General features: G+C 31.9%; 1 protein-coding gene and 1 long non-coding RNA gene across 12 annotated transcripts in view; both read left to right on the top strand.

Moving 5' to 3' along the window:
- Nucleotides 1-1044: 1044 nt before the first annotated feature.
- LOC148605161 (BTB/POZ domain-containing protein 6-B-like) overlaps nucleotides 1045-26665 on the top strand; it is a 129817-nt gene continuing 104196 nt past the window's right edge. The window contains exons 1-5 of one of the 10 annotated variants that reach the window (XM_088548667.1): nucleotides 1045-1157; nucleotides 2246-2287; nucleotides 3852-3941; nucleotides 6491-6536; nucleotides 8095-8184. The gene's annotated coding sequence lies outside the window, so the exon portion shown is untranslated. Of the gene's footprint in view, nucleotides 1158-2245; nucleotides 2292-3851; nucleotides 3942-5069; nucleotides 5182-5270; nucleotides 5450-6490; nucleotides 6537-8094; nucleotides 8185-26665 lie in introns of those variants that run through there. The other 9 variants (XM_088548668.1, XM_088548662.1, XM_088548670.1 and 6 more) reach the window with 9 other exon arrangements.
- Nucleotides 14000-26665, top strand: part of LOC148605164 (uncharacterized) — a 31880-nt gene continuing 19214 nt past the window's right edge. The window contains exons 1-6 of one of the 2 annotated variants that reach the window (XR_015915892.1): nucleotides 14000-14066; nucleotides 15928-16014; nucleotides 16738-16828; nucleotides 17857-17942; nucleotides 21415-22410; nucleotides 24231-24317. This is a non-coding gene — a long non-coding RNA (uncharacterized LOC148605164). Of the gene's footprint in view, nucleotides 14067-15927; nucleotides 16015-16686; nucleotides 16829-17856; nucleotides 17943-21414; nucleotides 22411-24230; nucleotides 24318-26665 lie in introns of both variants that reach the window. The other variant, XR_015915893.1, reaches the window with a different exon arrangement.

Genomic DNA, 26665 nt, shown 5'->3' with positions numbered 1-26665 from the left:
TGAAAATTTCGCAAATGATCACATGATCAGAGGAAACATAAGAAGTAATCGATTCTTGACCTTCATTCTTGGGAATGAGTCAGTTTCCGTAGTAAACACTTTTAAAAGTATAGACAGACTGATATAATGGAACTCTTGTAGGTGTCTGGTTAAGACAGGATCGAGTTTTCTCGGGAATGAATCAGTTTCCGTAGTAAACACATTTAAAAGTATAGACAGACTGACATAATGGAACTCTTGTAGGTGTCTGGTTAAGACAGGATCGAGTTTTCTTGGGAATGAATAAGTTTCCGTAGTAAACACATTTAAAAGTATAGACAGACTGACATAATGGAACTCTTGTAGGTGTCTGGTTAAGACAGGATCGAGTTTTCTCGGGAATGAATCAGTTTCCGTAGTAAACACTTTTAAAAGTATAGACAGACTTACATAATGGAACTCTTGTAGGTGTCTGGTTAAGACAGGATCGAGTTTTCTCGGGAATGAATAAGTTTCCGTAGTAAACACATTTAAAAGTATAGACAGACTGACATAATGGAACTTTTGTAGGTGTCTGGTTAAGACAGGATCGAGTTTCCTTGGGAATGAATCAGTTTCCGTAGTAAACACATTTAAAAGTATAGACAGACTGACATAATGGAACTCTTGTAGGTGTCTGGTTAAGACAGGATCGAGTTTTCTTGGGAATGAATCAGTTTCCGTAGTAAACACATTTAAAAGTATAGACAGACTGACATAATGGAACTCTTGTAGGTGTCTGGTTAAGACAGGATCGAGTTTTCTTGGGAATGAATAAGTTTCCGTAGTAAACACATTTAAAAGTATAGACAGACTGACATAATGGAACTCTTGTAGGTGTCTGGTTAAGACAGGATTGAGTTTTTTTCGTAGATTTTGGTTAAGACAAGTTGAACATTATTTGAATTAACGGCCTTCTTTTAATTACATCTTCCGGAAATTTGACGCGAATGCACTTATATTCTTTTCTATTATATACTATTACACTTTACATACACCACTGACACATTTCTTTAAATGAAATTTAATTTTTTCAAAAACGGTGACATGATTGAAAGTAGTTTCGTTTTATCGACACTATTTATGGGTAAAACATAACAAAATTAAATTGGTTTGTTGTTTGGAAAAGATGTGATAAAGTAAGTATATTCATATTTTTGTCTTAATCATTGTGCATCTATTTACAAACATCGTTTTTCTAATATTCGATTTATGAAGATTGACCAGATTGATTTACTGAATAAGAATGCAAGTTTTATTTTAAATTCCTTAGTCAATATTCACAAAAGGTTTTGAGATGGTCCATATGAAATACATACTGTTTGTAGAATCCGGTATAAAACTTTAAAACCGTTTATCAACAGCTGTTTCCTTATCTCGGGGCCAGTCATTTGATTATTGGGGTTTAACGCCCGAGTTGCTATATTTCAGCTATATTCAGACGACGAAGATGAAATGGATGATAAAATGATCATGAAATGATGATGAAATGAAAAAGGGATGGGACACAAGGATAAAAGGGCCGACAATTTTTGATTGCCACTAGAAAAAGGGAGGAATGGGTAGGGTTGGGCAATGTAGCCTCCTGTGGCGGAGCGCAAACGGACCCAGTCATTTAGTATGAAGTAGGCATTGTATGTATGAGCGAGCACAATCAGCTTCACAATATTTTAAGTTTTACTTTTACCCTTGTGTGTATCTCCAGGAACATCCTTTGTACTTTGCAGTGGTACTTTTTGTTTGTAAGTGTAAATATCTGAAAATGAGATTATATCTGACGTTATTTTGTGCTCATTATTAAATGGTATAGCATTGTCTCAGTATCAGACTTCTTAATTTTTAGCCCTTCATGTTGAATCATTACTGTTAAAAGTTTGAATTTAATTTTAATTTTATTTTAATTTTAATTTGTCACAAATACTAGTAATTAGTATGTTTCTTGTGTGTGTTTGTTTCTGTCTGAAGTGTTTTTTTTTAATTCTTATAGTCTAGTGTACTGTCCCACGTATACGTTCAAACGATTATATTGTCCTTTGGAAGCAAAATAGTAGATTCTTTATGCCCGTCGGTTACATTCCGTTACGCAGAATGGTACCCACCTTTCATCGTTTTCTTTATATCACATACACTACCGGATGGCATATATGAAATGTTCACAGAATATTTTAATATCACATATTTTCATTGTACACCTTCTGTTTAAGATTTTGATCCAAACCAATTTCAGATCAAAAAGTGCATGCTATCAAATGGGAGATGAGGGTATCTAGTACGTAAGTATTTCTCACATTTTTTTCTCTAGTTTTGGTTTTACTTGGCATCCTTTATACAATAGAATGTCAGTCTTAAAAATGCCTCGGCGAACATCATGGTTTATATGGACTAACAAAGTGCATGTAATTTTTAAATAATCATTGCCAACTTTCATTACTTACTCTGATCAAACATTCACAGAAAATACTTAAAATACCATCGATATGAATAAAACATGACCTTCTTAACAAGGACTGTAACAAGGAAAGCTCATGACATGAAGAAAACATTTAAATTTGTGTTTGTGCTTGCCTACAGTGACAAAATTAATCAGTGGCGACAGATCAACTGCATAACTGAACACTATATCGCAATAAGGATCGAAACATCTTGTCTCCTCACTTTTTTTTCTAATTTCGAAAGTGTTTTAAACATTCGCCCTTAACAGTCACCTTTGCCTCCAATATGGGCGACGCTTCCAATTGTTATGGGCATCCTCGTCACTTGTATGTAGAGTATATTTGAATACTTGTTTTGATAATTTACTCCTTTTCATATCAAACAGAACCCATATATACATAAAAAGCAGATCACAGAAGGTGAAGAACGATTGTATGAACTGAAAATTAATTAAAATATTTTTATTATGCCACCTGTAAATGAAGTTTGGGTGAGTAAATAGTTTCCATCCGAGCGTCTGCCTGATATATTTTCTAAGCAGTTTGCAGCATTGTTGTGAAACTTCGTGATGCAATATAACCACACGGAGATTTCCATACTATTAGGAATTCATATTTAGACAATATTAAAATTGTGGAAATGATGGCTGTTAATATTGGTCCCATGCGTTGTCCGGACCTCCTGCTGAACGACTTGCAGGATTGTTATAAAACTTATTGGGCTGCTAAATTACTATATAGGGATTGAAAATTGTCAGGAATTTATGTTTGAATGAAAATTGTAGAAATGATGACCGTTGGAATTTGGGTATTTTTCACCTAAACTTGGTCTGATGCGTTGTCCACAAGTCCTCCTTAACGACTTGCAGGATTGTAATGAAACTCAATGGAGTGTTGAATTACCATGTGGAGATGTACATATTGTCAGGAATTAGTCACATTCTGTTATTGTGTTGTCATCAATATAAATAGTACTGATTGATCTAGAATGTTTAAGAATGTGTGACAGAAGTGCTTAATCTATTCACCATGCTCCCAGTTTTTAGTGGAGTCCGAGTTGCTCATTTATTTTTGTTACTTTGTATGTATGATTTTAGTTACTTTATGTTCTTTGTTGTGTGTGTCTGTTTTCCATGTCTGGTCTTTGTCCCTGGATTAAATTCTTTTGATTACCCTATAGCTTTGGTTCCCTTGATTACTCTTTCTACCATAAAAATTGTGTCATGTATAAATCGTTTTTCCACATTGGTCCCCGAATGTACAGGGTTCAAAAAGCTACGGGGGTATTAGACCCGTTAGTGGCAATGTCTAGTTTATCATATAAATCTGAAAAAAAAATATTGCATCAAGAGTTTTGTTTTATATATTATGTGTTTGATTATTTTTTCGTCAATTTTGTAGGATATTAACAATTGTCTGATTCGTAGATAGACAACCTAAATTTCGTTTGACATAACCAAAAGAAGACAAAGGGAATGTCATATCTATCCGGTAAGTATGGTGATTAAGCATCAACTTGTTTTTGAGTTTCAGATATGTATGATGTGTATTGGAACTAAACTGTAGTCATATCTTGATATTTTTTTACAAACTAGTTAAAATCCCCGGTATCTACCTTGTTTCAGTTTGATTCTATCTTCTATCTGTATGTTATGTCATGTTATCTCGTATTATTTGGTATATGCTGACTGTTCTCTTCTTACGCTGTCTATTTTTTTTATCTAGTCAACGGGTTATCCCTAATTTCACAATTATATTCTCCTTTTTGTATTTTACTATTAAAATTTTGCCACACTTCTTCCTTATATATATAAAGTAACAAAAGTAAATGAGCAACTCGGACTACACTAAAAACTGGGAGCATGGACCAGGTGCACCGGTAGGGTAAGACATAAAACATAAAACAAATTATGGGACCTCTACAAGTATCTGGTATGGACTGGTATCGGATTTATTCATGGTTAAGATACGACTGATTTCGGTTAAATTTCATTTAGCATACTCCTATGAATTACGTTTTCAAAAGATTTGAAATGACTGTATTTTTATTCTGTAAGGTAAACCACCATTGACATTCTTAAATGAAAATTTCGCAAATGATCACATGATCAGAGGAAACATAAGAAGTGATCGATTCTTGTCCGTCATTCTTGGGAATGAATAAGTTTCCGTAGTAAACACTTTTAAAAGTATAGACAGACTGACATAATGGAACTCTTGTAGGTGTCTGGTTAAGACAGGATCGAGTTTTCTTGGGAACGAATCAGTTTCCGTAGTAAACACATTTAAAAGTATAGACAGACTGACATAATGGAACTCTTGTAGGTGTCTGGTTAAGACAGGATCGAGTTTTCTTGGGAATGAATAAGTTTCCGTAGTAAACACATTTAAAAGTATAGACAGACTGACATAATGGAACTCTTGTAGGTGTCTGGTTAAGACAGGATTGAGTTTTTTTTTTCTTAGATTTTGGTTAAGACAAGTTGAACATTATTTGAATTAACGCCCTTCTTTAAATTACATCTTCCGAAAATTTAACGCAAGTGCACTTATATTCTTTTCTATTTTATACTATTACACTTTACATACACCACTGACATATTTCCTTAAATGAAATTGAATTTTTCAAAAACGGTCACATGATTGAAAGTAGTTTCGTTTTATCGACACTATTTATGGGTAAAACATAACAAAACTAAATTGGTTTGTTGTTTGGAAAAGATGTGATAAAGTAAGTATATTCATATTTTTGTCTTAATCATCGTGCATCTATTTGCAAACATCGTTTTTCTAATATTTGATTGATGAAGATTGACCAGATTGATTTACTGAATAAGAACGCAAGTTTTATTTTAAGTTCCTTAGTCAATATTCACAAAAGGTTTTGAGATGGTCCATATGAAATACATACTGTTTGTAGAATCCGGTATAAACCGGGGTCTTGTTTGATTCAAATATATTTTGGTTTGAATAAAATGAATAGCAATTTGTTATTAAAGGTAAGTTCACTAATTGTTAATTACATCTAAATATTGCAAAATATGATATTCCAACAAACATCTTGTTAAATTATCCAAGCGAAACATTAGTTATAGGGAAGTGGAAACATGTGAAAAACCTGAAAATCAATAGAAAATAACTTGTTCAATTAACTTGTAGCTGTAATGTTCACGTAATGGCTATCAACAGCTGCTTCCTTATCTCAGACCCAGTCATTTGATTGTTTGGGTTTAACGTCCAAGCAGCAATATTCAGACCACGAACATGAAATGGATGATAAAATGATCATGAAATGATGATGAAATGAAAAAGGGATGGGACACAAGGATAAAAGGGCCGACAGATTTTGATTGCCACTAGAAAAAGGGAGGGATGAGTAGGGTTGGGCAATGTAGCCTCCTGTGGCGGAGCGCAAACGGACCCAGTCATTTAGTATGAAGTAGGCATTGTATGTATGAGCGAGCACGATCAGCTTCATAATATTTTAAGTTTTACTTTTACCCTTGTGTGTATCTCCAGGAACATCCTTTGTACTTTGCAGTGGTACTTTTTGTTTGTAAGTGTAAATATCTGAAAATGAGATTATATTTGACGTTATTTCGTGCTCATTATTAAATGGTATAGCATTGTCTCAGTATCAGACTTCTTAATTCTTAGCCCTTCATGTTGAATCATTACTGTTAAAAGTTTGAATTTAATTTTAATCTTATTTTTATTTTAATTTGTCACAAATACTAGTAATTAGTATGTTTCTTGTGTGTGTTTGTTTCTGTCTAAAGTGTTTTTTTTAATTCTTATAGTCTAGTGTACTGTCCCACGTATACGTTCAAACAATTATATTGTCCTTTTGAAGCAAAATAGTAGATTCTTTATGCCCGTCGGTTACATTCCGTTACGCAGAATGGTACCCACCTTTCATCGTTTTCTTTATATTACATACACTACCGGATGGCATATATGAAATGTTCACAGAATATTTTAATATCACATATTTTCATTGTACACCTTCTGTTTAAGATTTTGATCCAAACCAATTTCAGATCAAAAAGTGCATGCTATCAAATGGGAGATGAGGGTATCTAGTACGTAAGTATTTCTCACATTTTTTTCTCTAGTTTTGATTTTACTTGGCATCCTTTATACAGTAGAAAGTCAGTCTTAAAATGCCTCGGCGAACATCATGGTTTATATGGACTAACAAAGTACATGTAATTTTTAAATAATCAATGCCAACTTTCATTTCTTACTCTGATCAAACATTCACAGAAAATACTTAAAATACCATCGATATGAATAAAACATGACCTTCTTAACAAGGACTGTAACAAGGAAAGCTCATGACATGAAGAAAACATTTAAATTTGTGTTTGTGCTTGCCTACAATGAGAAAATTAATCAGTGGCGACAGATCAACTGCATAACTGAACACTATATCGCAATAAGGATCGAGACATCTTGTCTCCTTACTTTTTTTCTAATTTCGAAAATGTTTTAAACATTCGCCCTTAACAGTCACCTTTGCCTCCAATATGGGCGACGCTTCCAATTGTTAAGGGCATCCTCGTCACTTGTATGTAGAGTATATTTGAATACTTGTTTTGATAATTTACTCCTTTTCACATCAAACAGAACCCCTGTATACATAAACAGCAGATCACAGAAAGTGAAGAACGATTTTATGAACTGAAAATTAATTAAAATATTTTTATTATGCCACCTGTAAATGAAGTTTGGGTGAGTAAATAGATTTCCATCCGAGTGTCTGCCTGATATATTTTCTAAGCAGTTTGCAGCATTGTTTTGAAACTTCGTGATGCAATATAACCACACGGAGATTTCCATACTATTAGGAATTCATATTTAGACAATATTAAAATTGTGGAAATGATGGCTGTTAAAATTGGTCCCATGCGTTGTCCGGACTTCCTGCTGAACGACTTGCAGGATTGTTATAAAACTTATTGGGCTGCTAAATTACTATATAGGGATTGAAAATTGTCAGGAATTTATGTTTGAATGAAAATTGTAGAAATGATGACCGTTGGAATTTGGGTATTTTTCACCTAAACTTGGTCTGATGCGTTGTCCACAAGTCCTCCTTAACGACTTGCAGGATTGTAATGAAACTCAATGGAGTGTTGAATTACCATGTGGAGATGTACATATTGTCAGGAATTAGTCACATTCTGTTATTGTGTTGTCATCAATATAAATAGTACTGATTGATCTAGAATGTTTTAGAATGTGTGACAGAAGTGCTTAATCTATTCACCATGCTCCCAGTTTTTAGTGGAGTCCGAGTTGCTCATTTATTTTTGTTACTTTGTATGTATGATTTTAGTTACTTTATGTTCTTTGTTGTGTGTGTCTGTTTTCCATGTCTGGTCTTTGTCCCTGGATTACATTCTTTTGATTACCCTATAACCTTGGTTCCCTTGATTACTCTTTCTACCATAAAAATTGTGTCATATATAAATCGTTTGTCCACATTGGTCCCCGAATGTAAAGGGTTCAAAAAGCTACGGGGGTATTAGACCCGTTAGTGGCAATGTCTAGTTTATCATATAAATCTGAAAAAAAATATTGCATCAAGAGTTTTGTTTTATATATTATGTGTTTGATTATTTTTTCGTCAATTTTGTAGGATATCAACAATTGTCTGATTCGTAGATAGACAACCTAAATTTCGTTTGACATAACTAAAAGAAGACAAAGGGAATGTCATATCTATCCGGTAAGTATGGTGATTAAGCATCAACTTGTTTTTGAGTTTCAGATATGTATGATGTGTATTGGAACTAAACTGTAGTCATATCTTGATATTTTTTTACAAACTAGTTAAAATCCCCGGTATCTACCTTGTTTCAGTTTGATTCTATCTTCTATCTGTATGTTATGTCATGTTATCTCGTATTATTTGGTATATGCTGACTGTTCTCTTCTTACGCTGTCTATTTTTTTATCTAGTCAACGGGTTATCCCTAATTTCACAATTGTATGCTCCTTTTTGTATTTTACTATTAAAATTTTGCCACACTTCTTCCTTATATAAACATTCCAAAAATATCTACATCACAGATGCTTCGGGATGAATTAAAATCGTTTTTCAGTTGTTTTCTAGATGTGTTGAATATATTTGAGGCAAAAAAGACCAAATTAAGAAATATGATGTGCCACCCATTGCCTGATTCTTACACAGAATGGCACTTAATTCCCTTTCATCTTCAATGTTTGTGTTTACGAAAATCGTCGTTTGTACCATAAATCATTTTACGGTACCAATTTAATTAATTTGACTTTAGATGTGATATAAACTGATATCCTTCCCTCATAACATTAGAACCCATATGGTAAAAATATAATAATCAAACGCTGTTGATGTCGCCGAAAACTGAAATTGTCACCAATGATACGGCACACTTATGAAAATATAGACAAAGTCTTAAAACTAGAAAACATATTCTCTCAAGACTGATATTGAATCCAACGATATGGCATACCCATAAACTGAAACAAGATCTTATATTAATGTGGTCAAAATATAAATCTATATGACTATCAGTAAGTCATGCTCGCTCAAGTCTGAAATCAAAAAAAATAATATTCAATTTTGAGAAAGAATGCAATTGAAAAATGAAATGGATGAGTTTTTTTTTTTGATTTTTTTTGTTTTTTGAAACAAAATTTGTTATGTTCCACCCATTGCTGCTGTTTGGTTTTTGCATGGATAACCTCTTAATGCACTTAATTTAAAAGTTTTTACGATGTGTTCGATCTTAGCAATGTGTAGTAAGAACACGATAAATCTTTTACTGATAATTGTATGCTTACTTTAACTAAACAAAAGTGTTATTTTTGTGCTAAAGAGAGATAATATTAGTGTTTTTTTTTATATAGTTATGTTTATTTTGATAGTGTCAGATGTACATACATTACGTCAATTAATTCTAACTTTCTCTTCGGCCTTTCCTGATTACTTCCTATTTATTCATCATATTCATTTATTCAAGATGCTCCACGTTCGCATCCTAACAAGACAGCAAACAAAAATAGGGGACAAAGTCAACTTAGATAGCTATACCAATAGCTAAAAAAGTCAATATGTTTTTGCCGTTTTTTATGTTCAGTGTTGGTCGCCTTAAGTTTTTTTCTCTGTAGATTAGTCGATTTTCGTCGTTTCAAATCATTTATTTTAGGGCCTTTTATAGCTTGCTTTATATTTTTGGTTTTGCCAATCATTGAAGACCAAAGACCGTGTGTTGACCAGTAGAAGTTTAATTGGTCGTTACTTGGCATGTTGAGGATGACTGTTTAATTTGCAATCGTACCAAATCTATGATTGTAACTTTAATTGAAATCATTTACTAAAAGATAACATTAAGGAAGATCGTACCTATTACACTGAGCATAATTTTCTGTCCTTTTGCATATTCATACAATGATATATATTTTTAATAACGAATTATGTTTAAAATGATGTAAAAATAATTCATTTAAATTATTTCAAATAATTTTTGTACATAAAATTAGAATTGTGAAATCAAAAACATTATATTTAGAAAGACTCTTCCAAAGGGAGATAGCTGGGCCTAGTAGAATGAAAATTCCCGCCATGTAATCGCTTCCCAAACTTCATATCCCTCTTCAAGTCCTTGCCCCAAAACTATACTTTCTGCTTCACTTACTCGCTGGATACCATAAAATATAATTATAAATTTTTATAACAAAACTTATGAAAAAAGTGGAATCAACCATTATGGACTGTTTAAAACTCACTTGACCTGCTTAATAAATTACATGCCAATGTGGGATCTTTCGAATCTGGTCAAAGTTATGATGTGTCTGCTTTATACACTACATTTCCACATAATCTCATTACACAAAAATTTGGATATGTTATCAAATGGTCCTTGGACAAATCGGGATGTGAATTTATTTGTTCGAATTCTTTTAGATATTTTTTTTAGTAACGACAAACATAATTACTACATTAATTGAACTTTTGATATACTTACAGCACTCGAATTTCTGTTTCACTTTGGCGATACTGTTTATCGTCAAGTTATTGAGTTAATTCTTTTGACGACCAATTGTGCCCCACTTATTACGGACCCCTTTCTGTATTTTAAGGAATTACAATGAATGGCCAGAATGAATAAAGACCCAACGAAACAACATTTGATAAAGAGAAATAATAACACCTTTACATATTTTTATCATATTTTGGCTCTAAAGAACGATTACTTCAATATATATATATATATATATATATATATATATTTGCGCCTTTGCCGTTTTGGGAGAAAAATTTTACTCAAAATATATGACTTTAGGCGAAACTTTGATTTAGGCGAAAAAAGTGGTGTCGCCCTTATTTTCAAGTGTGTAATTTAAGTTCTTTTACATGTTTTTATGCCTTTTCCTTTTGCATGTGAGTACCCAGTGTGCCAATTTATAACATATCTTAACCTGAAACTGATTTAGTCACGCGTTTCGATTTAATGCCCTTTCATCTGCATACCTGCCTATATCGTCAATACGTGAATAATCGTCGTTGAGCGAACTTTACAAATTCATTAATTTCTTTCTTATTTTATATATATATATTGTAGAGACAGTTGTTAACCGATGTAAAATACAGAATCACATTTTGGTAATGATTTTTTCCAAATAAACACAAAAACAATAACATTTTATTAAACACATAAAGTTTCAAAATGTAACATATACTTTTTGGTGCGTATATCGGATTACAACACAATTTGATTGGTTGGAAATATCTAACAGACAAATGACGTTTAGTCCTTATTTGGACATAGAAATTAATAACAAAATTTACTATAATGTACTATGTTGACCTAGATAAACAAAATTTATAAAATATTGACGTGTTTTGTTTACACATAATTTGCTTTTTGTCCTTGTTTTCTGACAACAAGATGTTATGTCATAGATATGTTACACCTTCTAATAGATACAGAAAGAAATGTTGAAATAATCAATAACGAAAGGAATGTCATTAAACAGTTTAATCATCAAACTGCATAGCGTTTTGATATGTGAAGAAGTAATTGAAGAGAAATGTTTGTCAAAATATTAGCTACTTCTGTCATATAAGATACAGATATCTTAGAAAATTAATATTATTCTCTATCAAGGCTACCGGAGATGACAGGTGTATAAATAAACTGAAATATTCAACCAATTGCTACATTGCGGGCTTTGTAGGAGTCCATTGTTTAGTAGGAAAATTCTCACTTTACTCAATAACCACGGAGAAAAAAAAACTTGAGATCGATGACTCGGTGTCGTTACAAGCAGATTTATTGAGGTATTTATGAATCACAGGGGCGTCGTTTACTGTCGCATTACCATTACTGGTAACGTATAAGAGATACAACAAACGATTCATAATACTAGGGTTGATACAACCCGGCGATGTATATGCCTCTACTTTAGATAACTACGTATCAGACAACGATCCTTCACAAGTTTGATTGAAAGAATTTCAAATCTTCTGCCGTTCCCAATATAAATGTAAATGGGCATTTGTATTTAATTAAGTTTTTTTTGTTGGAATAAAAATCTTGCACTTATTGCATTCCAAACTTCTTTAATTCTTTTTTTGATTTGATGAATAAAAAAATGTGATACTGATCAGATAGGTATAATCAATAAAGCATTCGCTTTCCACAAATATATCAGGTATGATATCAATTTGAACAATGGCAAACACAATTTTATAAGATCGTTTTTTCGATTTATGACTGATAAAATTCTATAACCAAGGCTAAACATACATTAGTCGTTGCAGTATATGTAATAAAACATTTCGTTAAGGGTTAAGTATTATTTTGGTTATTGCATGTCCTTCGTTGTTTGTGTCTGTTACTGATGTCTGCTTTTGTCCCTGGTATACATTCTTTTGTTTTCTGCTGGAATCTTGGTTCTCTTGATCACACTTCCTTTTGAACCAGAAAAAATATCAAATTCAAGTCAACGAATTATGATGTTGATTGATAATCGTTAGGAATGTAATGGAGAAATAAGTAGGATAAATTCCCTGATCATGTTTTGTAATGCATTATTATCAATGTATCAGACTTTTCTTGTTTATTATTCGAGTTTTCTTGTAAGGCATACTTAATAAATCATTCGTCTAAGCTATTGGCTTAGTGATGACAACATTAATATGAAAGAATCATTTTTGTTTGTTCTGATTTTTTAAAATATTATTATTTACAATATTTGTATAGCGCCAATCTAAACTGCATTTATTCTAAGCGCTTTACAGCATATAAATGATACACAATACAAAGTATGTAGTAATCAACACCTAAAATTATACAAAAGAAAATGAAAGGAGAAATATTTTTCAGAACAGTAATTATGTATCTTAGATATAGAAATGTGTAAAACCACAAAAGAAAAGACGAACAAAAAAAAAAATTACAAACTATGTAATTAAAGGATAATTAAGTATTAAAACATTATTTAAATAGTATAAAAATAGAAATTTTCAGACGACATGACATACTTTATCATTGTTACGCTAATGATTCGCAGATATATTTAGTAATTGAACCAATTAACAACTGGTTCGAAATATCTACACGACTTGAAGCTTATGTTGCGGACATCAGCTCATGGATGACTAGCAATCTGTTAAAGCTCAACCAAGATAAGAATGTATTACTGAATCTAAAAATTATAGCAAAAGTAAAAATATCTAGAAAATAGATATTTTGATCATTTCAATGAAATAAGAAGAATTAAAAACAATAAAAACAAATATTTCCATTTAAATAAAATAAAACTCCGAAACATAAAATTACTGTGTTAAAAATACCAGTGATAAAATAGATCAATAAAATCATATTGTAACAGATACAAACCCCTGCGAAACTATGTTTTGACTAAAGCCCCGTGCAGGTCCGGGTGTTAAAAACATAGGCCTGCAGCAGCGCTAAGCTTGTCGTATAAGGCGACTAAATAGTGCTCAGAAACCTAGCCGGGGGCTAGGCGCTCTGCCCACAGAGCAACTGGGATGTGTGCCCCAGGTGGTGGAATGGGATACCCCTGGCGTGTTACATGCTGGGGTTGTCAGGCTATAATACGGAAAACCTGACCGCAAACCATAGTGGTGCACCGTGTTGGGAAAGATGCCACGTTCCTCGCACGTTAAAGAACCCTGTTGTGGTATTCGAAAGGAGTAGGAACCTTTGCGCTCCGCCACAGGAGACTAAATTGCCCGACCTTACCCATCCCCTCTTTTTCCAGTGGCAATCAACCCTATTATCCTTGTGACCCATCCTTTTTTTTTCATTTCATGTTCATTTTATCATCCATTTCATGTTCATTGTCTGAATATAGCTGAAATATTGCTGCTCGGACGTTAAACCCCAACAAACAAACAGATGTTTTGACAAAAAGAGCACAATGTGAAGATTTATTTCGCCCTAATCCTGAAAAAAAATGCAGGATGTTTATATCATGCCGTTGTGTTCCAAATTTACTGATATGTAAAGTATATTAATTCTGATATAAGGTTTAGCATTGCATTAGCAACATGAGTTTATGTTTAATATCTAGCTAAGAATGGCATACAGTAAAAAGGTAACAATTATTAACCCATAATTATTACATGCACAATACGACAAGCTGTAAAGAGTTCAAAATGCTACCACCAGATTGATGTCACGGCGCAGGAAATATGACCATATAGCACTTGGTTTAACTGACCTACACTGGTTATCTGTTGAATTCCAATGAAAATACGAACTTATCTTATGCTTTTATGCTTTATAGCACTGCATGGTATAGCTCCAGCATATCTCCAAAAGCTTCTGACTCTATATTGCCCATCAAGATCACTACGCTCCCAGAACTCTGTGACACGTGAAACGTCAAGAGTGAAAACGAAATCGTACGGTGATCGTAGGTTCGACAAGGCAGCTGCCACTTTATGGAATAATCTTCCCAGTAAACTGCGAGTTTAAAACCGTCAGTATTCTATTATTACACATTCGTTAAACTCAACTGCAATAAATTTAAAGACGATATCTAATGCTTGATTGCACAAAAACATTGCGTTTTCATGAAATTATAAAAAAAAAATATATTGTATCATTTTCATGAGTTAGGAGAATCCTCTCCTCAAAATACGCTCTTTCGGGTGAAACATATTTTTTTACAATATATCTGAACAGCTTTTAAATGTAAGCATAAGTATCATACATATACACAATTCAGCACAGATTAACTGCAATGCACATATTATTTTAGATAACTTAATGCTTTAATGCACAGAAACATTGCGTTCTCATAAAATTTTCAGATGTTTAGAATGGCTGAAACCGTTAACGACAATATGTTTTTGATCAATAAAATGTTGGGTTTGTATCTTAATATTGATGCGTTCGAGGTCATGATTCTTGGAGATGACATACATGTAGTGATAAAAAATATTTGTTTGATCCGAGTGACTTCTCTTAAAAGATCCCATACCTGTGCATTAGATGTTGTGATTTTCATAATAAATCAATAGGCGTAAGCTTTAAAGTATATCTTGTACTAGAAGTTATGCATTGATTTGTTGACGGATGTTGAGAGATATGAGGTCGATGAATACATGATTGCCCGGGCATGTAATGGTGAATGAGAAAGAAATTAAGATCATTCTATTACTAATTTTCTATGTAGGAATAAATTATCATGAGCCGCAGCTATATTTAGTATTTCCTTTTCTTTACATTATCCGACATTTTTATGTGATGAGAAAATCAAACTTTTAAATGTAAGCATAATTATCTTACATTTACACAATTCAGCAGAAATCAACTGTAGTTATAAAAAATCTATACTACGTTTGATCTGAATGAATTCTGTGAAAAGATTTCATATCTGTGCATTAGTTTTTTTGTGGTTTTCTTCATAAAACAATTGGCGTTAACTTTGACTTATATCTTGCTCTAGAAGTAATGAATTGATATGTTGACGAATATTGACAGAAATGAGGGTAATGAATACATAATTGTCCGGACATGTAATGGTGAATGTGTTAGAAATTAAGATCATTCTATTACTAACTTTCTTTGTAGGAATGAATTATCACGAGCAATAAAGATATTTAGTATTTCCTTTTATTTACATTATCCGAAATTAATGTGTAATGAGAAAGTCAATCTTTCATCTGTTATGATAATGTAATTATTGATTATTTGCTTCATTTTAAAATGAAAGTACCAAGAACGTAAACACTATGTATAGAAGTTCAATATTGGCGAAGAAAGTATTTTAATTTTATTGATTTACTTTAAATTTTACTTATATCTTAGGGAGAATCATTTTTCTTAACCACATGATAAAATCGAAGAAAAAGTTCATTTAACACCAGCTCTATCAGTGTATTCAATAATTTCTCTCGAAGTAAGTATCGGAAAGCGAAGGCATTATATGAATATACTGTACTTTTTAGGACTTAGGCGAAATCTGTCCTCAAAATAGACTCTTTTGGGCGAAACAAAGTTGAGGATGAAAATTTCAAAATCGCGTGTATTAAAGCGTAAGTATTCGTCTTTTACACTACAGCAGAAATCAACTGCAAAGCACTTTATTAAGGAATTCGTTATTGAACCGAAACATGGTGTTTTCATGAAAGTTTGAGATGTTCTGAATCGCCAATATATATAAATAATAATCTTTGCAATGTATGTAAAAGCATCATTATATAATGGTAAGTTTATACGAAAACGAAAAAGCTGTTTTTTACATTGGCAAATATGAGTTTATTTGAAAGTGTTATTGCTAAGAGTTAGGGACAATCTTTGACTATTCATTTTTTTTTGTTTTCTACTAAAGCCCTGGATTCGTAATGAATACATTATTTCATAAAAGTTATGCGACATTCCCTATTTGTATTTCAAGATAGCATCTGACCGGTATTAAATAAATTATTATATAGTGCTTTTGAAAACGAAAATGTTGCATTCGCACTATTCCTTTTTGGGACGAACTGATATAAAAACATGTACTTGCTCTAAATGTGCAGAATTAAGATGTCGTTTTCAAAAGAAACGTATTTTGTCACTGCATATTTATCTTAACTTTCAATCATTTTAGGGTTAATCATTGTTTCTTTTTAATGTATGTAATCTTAGCTTGATATTAAACATAAACGTATGTTGTTAATGCAATGCTAAACTTTATATCAGAATTAGTATATTTTTCTTTTCAGTAAATTCTTGAATACAACGGCATTATGAAAATATCCTCTATTTTTTCTCAGGACTTGGGCGAAACAAATACTCAAACTATGCTCTTTTGGGTGAAACATAGTTACGCAATGTATTGTATCGTATCTGTTAGAATATGAAACTGTAAGTATCCTAATATTATATATTCGTTAAACCCAAAAGCAATAAATTTTAAGAAGGTATATAATGCTTAGTTGCACAAACACATTGCGTATTAATGAAATTTTAAAATTATATTGTATCTTTTTCAGGATTCAGGCGAATCCTTTCCTCACAAAACGCTCGTTTGGGTGAAACATATTTTTACAATATATCTGAACAGCTTTTAAATGTAAGCATAAGTTTCATACATTTACACATTCAGGACAAATAAACTGCAATGCAATTGTTATTTTAAATGACTTTTAATACTTAAATGCAAAGAAACATGGCGATCTCATGAAATATTGTAATTTTTAGTATAGTCGATATCGTTAGCGACAATATGTTTGATCAATAAATGATCACTAAATTGTTGTTTTTTGTATTTTAATAATGTTACGTTCAAGGTAATAATTCTCAGAGGTGACATTAATAAAAATATGTTTTGTTTGATCAGAATGGATGCTCTTAAATGATCCCATATCTTTGCATCAGTTTTTGTAGTTTTCATAATAAAACAATCGGCGCTAACTTTCCTTTAAGCCTGTACTAGAAGTTATGAATTGATTTGTTGACGGATGTTGACAGATATAAGGTTGATGAATGTGTTAAAATTTAAGATAATTCTATTGCTAATTTTTTTTGTAGGAATGAATTATCACAAGCCGTAGAGATAATTAGACTTTCTATTTATTTACATTATCCCGTTATGTGTGTTAAATGAGAAATTCAAACTTTCATCTGTTATGAATAAGTAATTATTGTTTTTCGGCGTCGAAAACATTTTGTAAATTTTGAGATGAAAGTAGCAAGAATGTATAAACTATGTACAGAATATCAATTTTGCCGAACGAAGTAATTTTATTAAATTGCATACATGTATTTACTTTAAATTTTAATCATAAAAAAAACATTTTACAGAGGGCTGCTCTATCAGTGTATACAATAATTTCTCTCAAAATAAGTATCGGAAAGCGAAGGCATAATATGAATATCCTCTATTTTTTAAGGACTTGGGCGAAATCTTTTCTCAAAGTAGACTCTTTAGGCGAAACAAAGATAAGCATGGAAATTTCAACAACCCTTGTATTAAAACGTAAGTATCCGTCTTTTACATTACAACAGAAAACAACTGCAAACCACTTTCTTAAGGAATTTTTATGTGTTCATGACAGTTCGAGATCTTCTGAATCGCCAACATATATGTGTAAAAATTTTTGTGATGTTATGAAATAACATCATTAAGTAATGGTAAGTTTATAAGATAACGAAAAAGCTGTTTTTTGTTTTTTTTACATTGGCAAATATGAGTTTATTTGATAGAGTAATTGCTAAGAGTTAGGGACAATTCTTCGACTATTTATTCTCTTTTTTACCCCACTAAAGCCCTAATGAAAACACTTTCTTTATAAAAATTATCTGACATTCCTACTTTTTAGTAGAAGATGGCATTTGACGGGTAGTAAATAAATCAATGCTTATTGCTTTTGAAAATAAAATTTTGTAGTCACACTATACCTTTTTCTTAGAGAAACTGAATTAAAGAATAAAAATAATAATAATAAGTATCCGTCTTTTACACTACAGCAGAAATCAACTGCAAAGCCCTTTATTTAGGAATTCTTATGTATTCATAACAGTTTGAGATGTTTTGAATCGCCAACATATATGTATAATTTTTTTTGCACTGTATGAAATAACATCATTATATAATGGTAAGTATATAGGAAAACGAAAAAGCTGTTTTTTACATTGGCAAATATGAGTTACTTTGATAGAGTAGTTGCTGAGAGTAAGGGACAATGAGAAATAGAAATCAATAACAAAACTTTCTGTAATAATGTACTATGTTGACCTAGTTAAACCAAATTTATAAAATATTGACGTGTTTTGTTTACACATAATTTGCTTTTTGTCCTTGTTTTCTGACAACAAGATGTTATGTCATAGATATGTTACACTTTCAAATAGATACAGAAAGAAATGTTGAAATAATTAATAATGAAAGGAATGTCATTAAGCAATTTAGTCGTCAAACTGCATAGCGTGTACAGTCGATATGTGAAGACGTAATTAAAGAGAAATGTTTGTCAAAATATTAACAACTACGGTCATATAAGATAAAGATATCTTAGAAAATTAATATTATTCTCTATCAAGGCTACCGGAGATGACAGGTGTATAAATAAACTGCAATATTCAACCAATTGCTACATTGTGGGCTTTGTAGGAGTCCATTGTTTAGTAGGAAAATTCTCACTTTACTCAATAACCACGGAGAAAAAAAACTTGAGATCGTGACTCGGTGTCGTTACAAGCAGATTTACTGAGGCATTTCTGAATCATGTAGGCGTCGTTTACTGTCGCATTATCATTACTTGTAACTTATAAGAAATACAACAAACGATTTATAATACAAGGGTTGATACAACCCGGGGATGTATATGCTTCTTCTTTAGATAACTACGTATCAGACAACGATCCTTCACAAGTTTGATTGAAAGAATGTCAAATCTTCTGCTGCTCCCTATACACATGTAAATGGGCATTTGTGTTTAATTAAGTTTTTTTTGTTAGAATAAAAATCTGTCGCGTTATTGCATTCCAAACTTATTATTTCTTTTTAATTTGATGAATAATAAAATGCAATACTGATCAGATAGGTATAATCAATAAAGCATTCGTTTTCCACAAATATATCAAGTATAATATCAATTTGAACAATGGCAAACACAATTTTATCATATTTTTATTTTTTTCGATTTATGATTGATTAAATTCTATAACCAAGGCTACACTTGCATTAGTCGTTGCAGTATTTGTAATAAAACATTTCATTAAGGGTAAAGTATTATTTTGGTTATTGCATGTCCTTCGTTGTGTGTGTCAGTTACTGATGTCTGCTTTTGTCCCTGGTATATATTCTTTTGTTTTCTGCTAGAATCTTGATTCTCTTGATTACACTTCCTTTTGTGCCAGAAAAAATATAAAATTCAAGTCAACGAATTATGAGGTATGCAATTGAGAAATAAGTAGGATAAATAATGTTTTGTAATGCATTATTATCCACAAATTCGTACTGATATAATTATTTCTTTGTAATCAAATGTATCAGACTTTTCTTGTTTATTATCGGGTTTTCTTCTAAGGCATACTAAATAAATCATTCGTCTAAGCTATTAGCTTGGTGATGACAACACCATTTTTTTAGTTATTATTTACAATATTTATATAGCGCCAATCTAAACTGCATTTACTCTAAGCGCTTTACGGCATACAAATGTTATACAATACAAAGTATGTAGTAATCAACACCTACAATTATACAAAAGAATGTGAAAAGAGAAATATTTTTCAGAACAGTAATTATGTATCTAAGATATAGAAATTTGTAAAGTAAAAAAAGACGAACAAAAACAAAACATAATTATAAATTATGTAATTAAAGCATAATTAATTATTAAAACATTATTTAAATAGTATACAAATATTAGATAGAAATTTTCAGACAACATGACATGCTTTATCATTGTTACGCTAATGATTCGCAGATATATTTAGAAATTGAACCAATTGACAACTGGTCCGAAATATCCACACGAATTGAAGCTTATGTTGAGGACATCAGCTCATGCATGACGAGCAAGCTGTTAAAGCTCAACCAAGATAAGAATGAATTACTGAATCTAAAAATTATAGCTAAAGTAAAAATATCTAGAAAATATATATATATATTTATCATTTGAATGAAATAAAAAGAATTAAAAACAATAAAAAATGTTTCCATTAAAAAATAAAAATTCAAAACATAACATTACTGTGTTAAAAATGCCAGTGATAGAATAGATCAATAAACTCATATTCTAACGGATACAAAACCCTGCGAAACTATGTTTCGACTAAAATAGCAGAATTTGAGGATTTATTTCGCCCTTATCCTGAGAAATAAATGCAGGATGTTTATATCATGCCGTTGTATTCCAGAATTTACTGATATGTAAAGTATATTAATTCTGATATAAAGTTTCGCATTGCATTAACAACATGAGTTTATGTTCAATATCTACCTGAGGATGACGTACAGTAAAAAAGAAACAATGATTAACCCATGATTATTACGTGCACATTACGACGTTACGGCAAATTCTGCTCTTTCATGGTTTCTCTCGTATTTACAAAGAAGGACTCAACAAGTATCCGAGGAAGCCATCCAACCCAATTCGATCAAATTAAACTTTGGCGTTCAGCAGGGACCTGTTTTTGGGTCCAGAGTTCATTGTATGTTTTCTTAGCCTATCGGATACACTTGGGCAAAGATTGACCGAATTCGTTGTTACATTACGGACAGTGCTTGCAAAACTCTAACATCGAGATTGGAATACGGCAACTCCCTTATATATGGCGTGAAATCTAGTAGCTTGAACAAGCTTCAAAGAGTTCAGAATGCTACCGCCAAATTGATATTACGGCGCAGAAAATATAACCTAATAGCACTTGGTTTAATTGACCTACACTGGTTACCTGTTGAATTCCGATGTCAATACATACTGATCTATGCTTTTTTATAGCACTGCATCATCTGCATGGTATAGCTCCAGCATATCTTCAAAAGCTTCTGAGTCTATACCGCCCATCAAGATCACTACGCTCCCAGAAATCTGTGACACTTGAAACGCCAAGAGTGAAAACGAAATCGCACGGTGATCGTAGGTTCGACAAGGCAGCTGCTACTTTATAGAACAATCTTCGCAGTGAACTGTGAGTTTTAAACTATAAGTATCCTAATATTACACATTCGTCAAACTCAACTGCAATAAATTTAAAGACGGTATCTAATGCTTGATTGCACAAAAACATTGCGTTTTCATGAAATTATAAAAATATATTGTATCATTTTCATGAGTTAGGAGAATCCTCTCCTCAAAATACGCTCTTTCGGGCGAAACATATTTTTACAATATATCTGAACAGCTTTTAAATGTAAGCATAAATATCATACATATACACAATTCAGCACAGATCAACTGCAATGCATATATTATTTTAGATGACTTCTAATGCTTTAATGCACAAAAACATTGCGTTCTCATAAAATTTTGAGATGTTTAGAATGGCCGAACCCGTTAACAACAATATGTTTGATCAATAAAATGTTGGTTTTGTATCGATTCGTTCGAGCTCATGATTCTTGGAGATGACATACATGTAATGATAAAAAAAAATATTTATTTGATCCGAGTGACTTCTCTTAGAAGATCCCATATCTGTGCATTAGTTTTTGTAGGTTGTTTCATAACAAAACAATAGGCGTTAACTTTCAAGTATATCTTGTACTAGAAGTTATGAATTGATTTGTTGACGGATGCTGAAAGATATTAGGTTGATGAATAAATAATTGTCCGGGCATGTAATGGTGAATGTGTTAGAATTTAAGAAAATTCTATTGCTAAATTTCTTTGTTGGAATGAATTATCACTAGCCGTAGAGATAATTAGATTTTCTTGTTATTTACATTATCCCGATATGTGTGTGTAATGAGGAATTCAAACTTTCATCTGTTATGAGTAAGTAATTATTGATTATTGGCTTCGAAACAATTTGTAAATTTTGAAATGAAAGTAGCAAGAATGCATACACTATGTATAGAATTTCAATATTGCCGATGAAAGTATTTTAACTTGATTGCATACTTTAAATTTTAATTATATCTTAGGGAGAATCATCGTTCGTTACAATATGATAATTTCTACTTGATTAAGATCAAAGAAAAAATCAATTTACAGCGGGCAGCTCTATCAGTGTATACAATAATTTCTCTCAAAACAAGCATCGAAAAGCGAAGGAATTATATGAATATCCTGTATTTTTTTAAGGACTTGAGCGAAAGTTTTCCTCAATTTAGACTCTTTTGGGCGAAACAAAGATGAGCATGAAAATTTCAACGACCCTTGTATTAAAACGTAAGCATCTGTCTTTTACACTACAGCAGAAAACAACTGCAAAACACTTTATTAAGCAATTCTTATGTGTTCATGACAGTTTGAGATGTTCTGAATCGCCAACATATATGTATAAAAAAATTTACCCTGTATGTAATAATATCATTATATAATGGTAAGTTTATAGGAAAACGAAAAAGCTGTTTTTACATTGGCAAATATGAGTTTATTTGATAGAGTAATTGTTAAGAGTTAGGGACAATTCTTCGACTATTTATTCTCTTTTTTTGTCATTAAAGGCCTGGATTCGTAATGAAAACGCATTTTTATAAAAGTTATCCGACATTCCTAATTTGTAGTTCAAGATAGCATCTGACGGGTAGTAAATAAGTCATTGTTTAGTGCTTTTGAAAATAGAATATTATATTCTCACTATACCTTTTCTTTAGAGAAACTGATATAAAGAAAAAACATGGACTTACTCTATATGTGCAGAATCTCGATGTTCTTGTTCACAAAAAGTATTTTGTCAATGCATATTTATCTTACTTTTCAACCATTGAAGGGTTAATCATTGTCTCTTTCTACTAAAGGTTATTCTTAGCTAGATATTAAACGAAAACTCATGTTTTAATGCAATGCTCAGTTTTATATCATAATTAGTGTATTTTTCATTTCAAAAAATTCTACAATACAATAGCATCATGAAATTATCCTGTATTTTTTCTCAGGACTTGGGCGAAACAAATACTCAAACTGTGTTCTTTTGGGCGAAACATAGTTTCGTAAGGTTAATTGCATACATGTATTTACTTTAAATTTTAATCATATCGTAGGGAGAATCATCGTTCGTTACCATATTTTTAAGGTAAAAAAAATCATTTTACAGCGGGCAGCTCTATCAGTGTATACAAAATTTCTCTCAAAACAGGTATCGGATAGCGAAGGCATGATATGAATATCCTGTATTTTTTCTCCGGACTTGGGCGAAACAAATACTCAAACTGTGCACTTTTGGGCGAAACATAGTTTCAAAGGTTAATTGCATACATGTATTTACTTTAAATTTTAATCATATCATCTTTCGTTACCGTATTATTAAGGTAACAAAATCATTTTACAACGGGCAGCTCTATCGTTGTAAACGATAATTTCTCTCAAAACAAGTATGGCAAAGCCAAGGCATGATATGAATATCCAGCATTTTTTCCGGACTTGGGCGAAACAAATACTCAAACTGTGCACTTTTGGGCGAAACATAGTTTCGAAGGTTAATTGCATACATGTATTTACTTTGAATTTTAATCTTATCATCGTTCGTTACCGTATTATTAAGGTAACAAAATCATTTTACAACGGGCAGCTCTATCGTTGTAAACGATAATTTCTCTCAAAACAAGTATGGCAAAGCCAAGGCATGATATGAATATCCAGCATTTTTTAAGGACTTGGGCGAAATCGTTCCTCAAAATAGACTCTTTTGGGCGAAACAAAGATGAGCATGAAAACTTCAACAACCCTTGTATTAAAACGTAAGTATCCGTCTTTTACACTACAGCAGAAATTAACTGCAAAGCACTTTATTAAGGAATTCTTATGTGTTCATGACAGTTTGAGATGTTCTGAATTGCCAACATATATGCATAAAAATTTTTGCACTGTATGTAATAACATCATTATATAATGGTAAATTTATACGAGAACGAAAAAACTGTTTTTACATTGGCAAATATGAGTTACTTTTATAGAGTAGTTTCTAAGAGTTAGGGACAATTCTTCCACTATTTATTTTCTTTTTGTTTTTTATTAAAGCTTTGGATTCGTAATGAAAACACTTTTTTATAAAAAATATCCGACATTCTCAATTTGTACTTCAAGATAGCATATGACGGGTAGGAACTAAATCACTGTTTAGTGTTTTTTTGTTTTGTTTTTTTTTGTTTTTTGTTTTTTGTTTTTTTTTTTTGTTTTTCAAATAAAATGTTGTAGTCACACTATACCTTTTTCTTAGAGAAACTGAATTAAAAAAAAACATGGACTTGCTTTATATGTACAGAATCTCGATGTTGTAAACAAAAACTATTTTGTCACAGCATATTTATCTTACTTTTCAACCATTTTAGTGTTAATTATTGACTCTTTCTACTGTATTTCATTCTTAGCTAGATATTAAACACAAACTCATTTTTAATGCAATGCTCAACTTTATATCAGAATTAGTATATTTTTCATTTGAGTAAATTCTTAAATACAACGGCATTATATAAATATCCTGTATTTTTTCTCAAGACTTGGACGAAACAAATACTCAAAAACTGTGCTCTTTTGTGCGAAACATAGTTTTGTAAGGTTAATTGCATACATGTATTTATTTTAAATTTAAATCATGTCATAGGGAGAATCATCTTTCGTTACCATATTATTAAGGTACAAAAAATCATTTTACAGCGGGTAGTTCTATCAGTGTATACAATAATTTCTTTCAAAACATAATCGGAAAGCGAAGGCATGATATGAATATCCAGTATCTTTTTAAGGACTTGGGCGAAATCTTTCTTCAAAATAGACTCTTTTGGGCGAAACAAAGATAAGCATTAAAATTTCAACAACCCTTGTGTTAAAACGTAAGTATCCGTCCTTTGCACTACAGCAGAAATCAACTACAAAGCCCTTTATTCTGATGTGTTATTGAACAGAAAATAGGCATATTCATGACAGTTTGAGATGTTCTGAATCGCCAACATATATGTATAAAATGTTTTGCACTGGATGTAATAATATCATTATATAATGGTAAGTTTATAAGAAAACGAAAAAGATGTTTTCTTCATGGGCAAATATGAGTTTATTTGAAAGTGTTATTACTAAGAGTTAGGGACAATTCTTTGACTTTTTATTTTCTTTGTTTTCTACTAAAGCCAACGATTCGTTATGAAAGAGTATACAAGGGAACCAAGGTAATAGCGGTAATCAAAAGAATTTAATCCAGGGACAAAGACCAGACATGGAAAACAGACATACACAACAAAGAACATAAAGAAACTAAAATCATACATACAAAGTTACAAAAGTAAATGAGGAACTCGGACTCCACTAAAAACTGGGAGCATGGACCAGGTGCATCGGTAGAGTAGCTTTTCTAGAAACACCCGCCGAGTTGCTCATAAAAAGTCAAGTCCGGGGTAGACGGACGAGGAAAAGAAGCCTATGACCCGTCAAATAAATTAGTTCTCCTGGTGCTGATGGATACACCATAACGATTCACGAGTTCATGATGACGACCATAAAACTTCTGTAGTGATAACTTCAATCTTGCAGCAACATAACCCTGTACCAGAAGCCTATTTGTTAGAGTTCTAGCGCGAAACAAAAAGTCTGCGTAGTTTCGGCAAGCTCTGGCATAACGTATGAATTGAGATTTGAACACTCCATACACAGGAGCCGAAGGGATGTTGCCACAGATGAAAGGAAAGTTGACAATTCTGAACGAAATGTCATCACGTTTGTCGTAAAGTTTGGTCAATAGGTTTCCTTTATCATCGATTTCTATGTGTAGGTCAAGATATGAGGCTGACTTCACAGTGTTTGTAGTATCCTTTATCTCAAGTACTTTTGGGTAGATGCGATGTATCAAATCCCCGAAATTAGGATTGTTTAAAGATAATACGTCATCTATATAGTGGAAACTGAGATTGAAGGATCTAGCCAAACGATATTCTTTCTTTCTGATCAGATCAGCTATACAGACAGCCTCATAAGAGTGACGGAATAGGTCAGCAAGAAAAGGAGCATAATTTGTTCCCATTGGAATGCCGACTGTTTGTTGAAAAACAAGTCCACCACACTGGACAAATATGTTGTCGATTAAAAATTCCAGCAT

This window comes from Perna viridis, chromosome 10 (assembly GCF_037379345.1).
Source record: "Perna viridis isolate PV_CMFRI_1.1 ecotype Kerala chromosome 10, ASM3737934v1, whole genome shotgun sequence".
NCBI lineage: Eukaryota > Metazoa > Mollusca > Bivalvia > Mytilida > Mytilidae > Perna > Perna viridis.
Note: the sequence above shows the minus strand (reverse complement) of the source record. Positions and strands in the feature narration are given on the sequence as shown.